Here is an 8,414-nt window from a genome sequence, read left to right as displayed (position 1 = left end):
CAAAGATATATCAAAGAGGTTGCAAATCCAATTTAATCTATTGAAAATTCCAGAAAAATACTCACTCAAAGTTCCTTCTAAAATTTCTTTCTTTACAGCTTGATCCAAAGATAGTTTCTATTCTAATAAGAAATTATGCAATGTCACAAAGCACTCAGTACTGTTCTCAATTATGTAGTTCTAAAATTTTAGTGTCTTAATCATACTTCTTACTTTGTCTTGAACATTGAATATGTTAGTATTTGCACCCTGTAATGATGTATTGAATTTGTTAGTTTTTGAAAAGATGTCTGCTAAATATCTTTGTAGTCATGTCATATCACTTGAACACTTGCTCTGGTGAAAGGATGGTCAGGAAAGACAACTTGCTCTTTTCTCAATTCATATAGATAAGTAGCAACTCTGGCATGGGAAAGCCAGCCAACAACTCTGTTTGCTCACTTCCTGTCTCTGCATGAAATGGTAAACAGTGACGAGTTAGCGGATCATTATTTTTACAAAATTAACTATTTCGACAGTATCATCTAACACACTTTTGAATTTTTATGACATTTTTTTTATGCCAAAACTTGTTTGTGTGTGTTGTACACTATATTCATGTTAATTTTTAATACATGAAACAATACCCTCAAATTTCCCAGTCATTCATTTTGCTCCATCTGCGCAAATTCCATAAGAGGACAAATTGATTCATTTTCCTTCAACGTATGGATTAATGAGATCAAAATGCCTTCCCCATTTGTACTTCCTGATAACTGATGACCAAATAACATATTCTCTTACACTTTACAGAGGCAGATATCTTACAAATATAATTAAAATAGCTAAGTTATAAACATCAGTTGTCTGATCTTATCTTATTGACACTTTAAAAAATGGTTCCTACAATAACTGATTAAAAACCATTAGACATGTTATGTATCCAAAGAGACAGGTATTTTTAGAGACAGGTATCTCTATTTTTTTAAAGCATCTTCAAACACACTTGATAATTACTTTGGCACATGGCAAAATTAATATTTCTTCAAAATTGAATATCTTTTGCAATTTGATAATTTACTATGTATGATGCTTTAATTTTTTTTAACTTTCTTACTTATTCACAGAAGTAAATGAATCACTGTAGTGTTTTCAAATCTTGTTCTTTCCACTTAAAAAAATCAACAAGCTTAACAGAATAGCTTTTCATATTTTGATTGTAAATATTGAGACAAAAGAGAAGGTTTTAAGCTACTGTTTGTAAGAACTCTACAATTATATGTTGTGGTCAAAGATATTCATTATCTCCAAGAAATGAAAAAACAAATTTAATGTATTCTTTATTGTATTTCCTCTTTTACACCCATTGTAATTTAGGTTTCTTAAACACCTTTGTGTATTATTTAAGAACTGCAACCTATTGGATGACTTTTATTAACTTCTTGATCACAGTATGCTGAATCTGAATGAATATTTCAAGATTCCTCATTAAAACATTTTTCAACATTCTGATTGTGGGTACATTTTCATTTTTATCCAATGATCCATTGGAGTTACTATTTTAAAAAAATCTGCAAGAATTTATTTTTATATTTAATACTTGTTAAATATATAACAATACTCTACCAGTACAATTGATGCAAATATGTATTCTTCCAAGCCACTTTGTTGTATAACAATAGACAGGCAGAAGAACACTCCTTCACAGCTAAACATTACTTTTACTGGCATACTCAGACTCCAGAAGATATGGCTACTTAACCAATCAACAAGAGTGAATAGCTAGTTGTGATATAAAATATTTATTTTTCTACTGGTTAATGACAAGCACTGTTGTAAATGATAAATGTACATAAAGCTCAATTGCATATATTGCTTCATTTTTAAACAATGTTTAGATATTAAATTCAATTAATATTTATTAAGTGCCTACTATGTGCCAAACACTGTTATAAGAATTGGTGATACAAATAAGAAAAAGAAAGACAGTTCCTGCCCCCAAGGAACTTACAATCTAATAGGGAAGAAATCCCATAAAAAAAAGCTGGAAAACAGGAGTGGGTGGGAATGTCAGGGGGTACCCAGCTTATTCCAAGGAGTTGAAACCAAAGAGAACTGCAAATGGAGACTGGACTAAGTTGCAAAGTCCAGGTTATGCTCTCTATAAAGGGAAGCTTTGGGTGGAGCTTGGTACTCTACCATCTGCCCCTCCAATCAGAGCGGTGAGGGCTGAGGGGCATGGGAAAATAAGGACTTATCCAAGGCTGAGTTAGCACCATGGTGATGAGATCTGAAGAGATTAGTTTATCTTGGAAAGGGCATCTTGTTCTGTGGAGTTGAAACCAAGAAGAGGGGCAGATGGAGTGTGGAGTGGAGACAGAGACTAATGTTTCTTTGTAAGGAATGACTCTTCAGAGATGATTTTCTTTTCTTCTTCCATTGGCAAACCCACTACACTCTCAGTGAGACTCTACTGAATAATTGATCTGTGTTGCCAACCACTTCATTTGAAGATGTACCAGTTAGATGAATAGTAACATCAGTGGAGCATAAGTTTAAATAGGAAAACAGACTTAATACTGCAGCAAAAGGTAATATAAAGTTTGTTTCTACAGATGTTGTGATGGTTCATAATGGCTTCAGATGGCTTTTAATGCATATGACCAATGATTGTGGTTTTCCACTCTAACATTTGCAGTACAAGAACCTCTTGATCATGTGCTTACACAGCTAATAAGGTATGATTATACGGTAATAGGGGAATGAGGGAGCTACTTCAGCTTAGTGTAAATAATGCACTGGAATGTCCAAACCTTGTAGCTGTTTGGAAACAATTTGATGACAGGTTGAGAGACTGTAAGAACATACCATATCATTAAGAAGTAGTAAAAGTCTGATTTAATCACTGTACAAACATGAAAATTGTGTGCATGGTCATGATGGGTCCAAATCACTGCTGAAATGGACCTATAATGTTTCAAATTTGCACATGCTTGTTGTTACACAGGAAAAATATATTTGTAAAACAACTGTACAATTATTTGCTGCCATAAAGTGCCATTAAAGAATTTTTAAGTGCAAATCCCTTTTACCATCATTGTAAACCCCTAAATGGTTCATGAATCACTATAGAGAAACATGGATCTAGTTCAATTCTCTCCTTTTAAAGAGGAGGAAACAAACTCAGAGAAAAGACTTGATTTAGGTTCATGGAATTAAGAGCTGGAAGGGACCTCAGAGATCATTTAGTCTAACCAGTGCAATATAAATTCCTTAAAAGCAGAAATTGTCCCACTTTTGCATTTGTATCTCTAGCACCTAGGACAGTGCCAGGCACAGAATAAGGGTTTAATAAACATTTATTGATTGATTGAACCTCTCCATTTATAAATAGGAAAAACTGAGTCCCAGGGAGGAGACATCATTAAGGGGCATAAGATTGAAAACTGGAAGGGATTTTTAGAAATTGTATAGCCAAAGCCCTTCATTTAACAGATCATGAAACTAAGAACCAGAACAGTTAGATGACATGACCATGGTCAAACAGGAAGTAAATAGTAGAAGTAGATTGGAACTCAGGTCCTCTAACTCTGATGATCTTCTGAAATCCTTTTGGAAGCTTTTCCCACTCTGATATACTAGTTCAGTGTCATACAACAATTCACTCACAAAGTCACCAAAGCTGACTCTTCCCCAGGTTATGAGAATTCAAGGAGATGCCTCCCTGCCTTCCACTATCCATCAACCCTGGAAGATCTCAGGTACAAGTCAAAGTCAATTGCAGAGGGAAACCACTTTTGAATTGTATGGAAGAAAGCAAGAAAGGGGCCAAATAGGAAAGGAATTTATCACAGTCTCCTTTAGTTGGCTGGAAGCAAAGGGTAACAACCTAGCAAGTACCGGGCAGAGCTCTCTGGTCTATGCTTTGGAACCTAGCAACTTGGTTCTGTTTTAACTTTATCCTTTCACTCCCCCTCCACAAGATAGCGTGGTAGTTTCTGATTCTGTTCACTGGGAATCACTTCAGCTCCTGGGACATTTTTGCTGTGGATGCCAAGACTGACTGCCACAGATGTTCTACATCATTTGCCCGTACTTACCACGGCAGGCCACCATTGCTGGGGAAAGCAATCTGGAGCCATAGGGCAGCTGGGAGGTTCCCCACCATGGGAAATGATTACTTTAGACCCCTGGTTTATTTCCAATTAGTATTATTCAGTTGAGTTGGATTTCATAGGGGCAGTGATTATTACTGTTGTACTTGTCTACTGACATACAGTTAGTCAATCTAGTGAATCTCCTTGCTTAACCAATGCTTGATGAATAAATGATCAAGCTCAGTGTGGTGGGGGAGGGCGATTGTGACTCAGTGGCATGGAAAGTCCTCCAGCTATTTTTGAATTGTACCTCCACCCTTGTTATGCCTTTGCTTGGGAAATAGCCCTATGGCACTTGGCCAACAGGTCCTATGAGCACTTGACCAATGAGTGACCCTGTCTGCAGGAGGTGTCTGCTAATCTGTTTCCCAATCTATTGCCCAACATAGGGCCAATGGGAGGCTCTCAGCTCTGCCTACATTTGGATATCTTCAACCAGCTGATTTATCTCAAGTGTGATATATGAAAAGTCTGAGAGACATACTTTTTGGGTAAATAACAATCATTTTATTAATTATAGCTACCGAATAATTGTAAAAAGGGGTCAGGGGCATTCTCAGGGACCCAAGACAAACTTGGAGGATATAGAATGCTTATAAAATCTTTGGAAAAGGGGGGTGGTGTCCCTGAGGGTGGAAATCAACTCTGATTGGTTAACAATCAGTGAGGGGGTGGACATATTAATGAGGAGGAAAGCAAAACATCTTCAGCTCCTCCTGCAGAGAATGTGGCCTAATCATAAGACTCAGCAGCCTCCAGCAGTCTAGGCCAAAGAATCCATCTCCACCTGGACCTTGTTTGTTGGTTTTCCCCTTCATAAACTGGATCATCCTTAATTCTAATGGAAGGTTCCAAGGACAGACAGGGTCTTATTTCTTGAAGGCAAGATCTCACCTAGATGGGATTTTGTTTGCAAGGTCTCCTAGTTGATTGGAGTCCCACCTAAGATCAAAAAGCATGTGCCCCAAAGTTTTGGGCAATCTCATCTATCAGCAATCTCCTTCAGAGGGTGGTTGAATAACCTACTGGGGTTGATTTCTAAATGAGGAAATAGAAAAGGAAAACCTTAGTCCTAATTTAATAATTAGTTATTAATACAAGAGAAATGATTATTTCTATCACAAGCATGAGCTGAAGATTCTCCTGGAAGGTCAAGATATAGGTCTAGCTACCAATGAGACTATATATTTTACTTTGCCTCTTCTGCATCATCTGGGTATCAAGTACTATAAAACTAAGGCCTCAGAGAGAGAGAGGAGTCATCTCAGTTAGTGAGGAAGATCTGAGGTCCACTTCAGTAGAGGGAATCGTCTAGATCTTTTAATAAAAGTGATATTGGCTTGAAGCTCTGCCTCAGTTTCTTTTATTGTAGATTGGATAATTTTGGACCACCTACCCCCCAACACAAACCACACACACCCACCCACACCCACAAAGTAATGGCTTAATTAGGGCTCTTCATTCATTCATTCATTCATTTATTCATCAGACAACATTCAGGAATCTTTTGAATTGGCTCTACCCCTGGCGCTGACATTGGGGTGCAAGGGAGAACAGGCTTCTTATCTTTGGCAGCTGCAGGCCATTCATTGTCAAAAACAGTTGGTGTATATAAAGTTCCATGCTGTCTTACCTTCTGAAGGGAATGGATGAGAGTCAGGAATCTTTAGCAGGGTGGGCTAACTCCTCCCCATGCAGCCTCACCAGTAGTGGGGACCAGCATCTGTGGAAGGACTATTCTCTTCTATATGACCCTCCTGTGTCAGACTGACCACAGAAATGTTCGCAATAGGATATTCTCTGACCAACAAGTAGCAAGCAGTGACAGCGATGTCCTGCAAGGTACCATCTACCTCAGACTTAAAAATTAAGAAATTTGTTCCCATTGTTGTTTTCTCAACTACATATGAGTTGGACAATGGTTAAGAAGTCAGCAAAATGGCTTGAACCAGGCTATCAGGTCTTGAGCATTCTTCTCAGGTTTTTTCACAGATGGGCTGGTGCTGCTCTGGCTAGTGGGTTTTGGGATGCTGGCTTTGGGATGAATAGAAGGCTGGGCTCTCCTCTAGGCTGGCAGAGCTGACTCTAAGTCATGCATATTTTTGTCTAGAATCTTTGAAGGGAGTGTGGTGCTAATCATGATTAAAGATCTTCCCCTCCCATTTAATAGGCCTTAGGTGGAGCTAGTTAAGGGAAGCTTGATTAGGGGATATTTATTTGTAGGCAGACCCACACCCTTTTGTTGATTAGGTATAAAGCCCTAAATAGGGTGTATACACACACACACACACACACACATATGTACATATATCTATATCTATATCTATATATATATATATACACACACACACATATACACACACACCCAGAGGGTAGCCATTAAGCTCAGAGTAGAGAGAGCTTCAAAGAAGACAGAACTGTGAGAGAAGAGAGAGCTGTGAGAGACTCAGAGAGAGAGAGAGAGAACTGGAAGGCTCTGAGAACTAAAGTTTCAGAACTTCAGGAGGGGAGGACACACGCAAACAGACAGTTAGGATTGATGAGTGAGTGTTTATGGGAAGGCCCTAGCAGAGGGGAAGGTTATAGGATGGCTTGGCTCCTTGCTGTGATATTGTGTTTTAATTTCATTGCTGTTACATTGGGGTGGACTTACTGGTTTTGGGATACAATTGTTACTATATCGAATTGGAATTATTGGTTATGGGATTTGATCCTCTGGTGTGTGAATAAATGTTTTACTTCTTCTGCCTTCTATACAGAGAGTCTCTTGTATTTTGTGATTCTGCACTATACAGGCATATTCATGGTCACCATCGATATTGTGAATCTTGCTTTACTGATGCAGGGAAGAAACCTGATGATGAGGGTGGCTTGGGTTCTGTCTTTCCAGGTACAGACGTGGCCATGGGTCTGCGTTCTGCTTATTCCGAAAGATGGCTGTCCACTCTTGGTTGAAGTTACTCTCATACAGGGAAAGTGCACTGAGAATTTCATTTAGCAGTTAGTTGCATGTCATCCTTGTTGGCCACTTCTGACTCTGTGGTGCCTTTCTCTACCAGTTTTTGGTCCAAGAGTTCATCAACGGTTCTTGAGCATGGAGCATGGTTGCATTCCACTTCTGAAGTAGAAAAAGCATTCTTTCCGTTCTCAGTTAAGTATGTAGATTTCTTGCCCTCATCTAATGACATCAGTGGGTCTGGTTACTCTGGTTCCTTTTCTGTGCTTTCCTTCTGGGTAGTCTCCTTTTTGGCATTTTCAATTAGTTTGTTTGCAGGATCTTGTAAGCTTTACAACATAGTGAACTTTGTAACTCTCATGGATGACTGTCATTGTACATGAGGTTTTCTCCAGAAATGAAGCAAGGTGATTTGATACTTCATTTGACCCACATCATTCTTGAGTTTATCAAAGTTGAGCTTTGCACAGCATACTTGGCCTTGGACCTTCTGAAACTTTGCCATCTCCTTGAAAAGGTCTGGGTCAGATTCTTGAGACATGTCTTTCATCTCCGGCAAAGCACTCTCTATTCTGTCTGATACTCTTCCATACTTCCATACATTTATGATTAGCCAGGCTTCAGCAGCGGACCAGTACCAAAATGTCTCCACTTTCTGGTAGAGTTGACACAAAGGACTCCGCAAGACCAGACTTTGCAGAGAAGAGAAGCAAAGCTCTGTGGCTTGCATCATTTTCCCTGATTAAGTTTTGTCCTGAGACCTCTGAGAAGGAAAAAACCTTACCAATTTGTTTTCTTCTAGTGGCAAGAAGCAGATCCTTTCCTGATGTGGTTCAATGACTTTGAGAAACTCCATGTAGGTCCTCCAGTTGGAGTGGAACAGCTCAAACTTGGCATCCAGGGGTTCATTCAAGGCTATAACACGTTCATCTTCATTTTTTCCCTTGTTGCTTTGATTTCCAGTATTGCTGTTACATTTTATTCACAACTGACTTGTCTTGACTTTGGGCATGTTGGTCAAAAAACTTTTGGGAGTAGCATTTATACCCTTCCATGTTTGCTTATTTCTTTTCTTTTTCAGTTGTTGATAATTGAGGGGAAGGGGCAGGAAAATAGTAGGAAAGGATAAATGATATCACCTGGCAGCCCTATGCCTCCACCTGAGTCTGCTGTTCCAAGCCACTCGCTTAGTCCTTCATTCCTCTGGCTGTCCTGCTGGTGTCAGAGTAGTCTGTAGCAGCAGCTGCAGCAGCCCCAGATCCCACATAAGTGGGAGGAGAGGGAGGAGGACACAATGAGGAGGAAGAAGAAAAGGAGGAGCC

At 39.1% G+C, this 8,414-nt stretch overlaps 1 pseudogene; it reads right to left on the bottom strand.

The window, feature by feature from the left end:
- Positions 1-6,969: 6,969 nt before the first annotated feature.
- LOC118842270 lies at positions 6,970-8,147 on the bottom strand (annotated as a pseudogene).
- Positions 8,148-8,414: the final 267 nt, after the last annotated feature.

This window comes from Trichosurus vulpecula, chromosome 3 (genome assembly GCF_011100635.1).
Source record: "Trichosurus vulpecula isolate mTriVul1 chromosome 3, mTriVul1.pri, whole genome shotgun sequence".
Taxonomy (NCBI): Eukaryota; Metazoa; Chordata; class Mammalia; order Diprotodontia; family Phalangeridae; genus Trichosurus; species Trichosurus vulpecula.
This window is presented reverse-complemented; position numbering and strand designations above follow the sequence as displayed.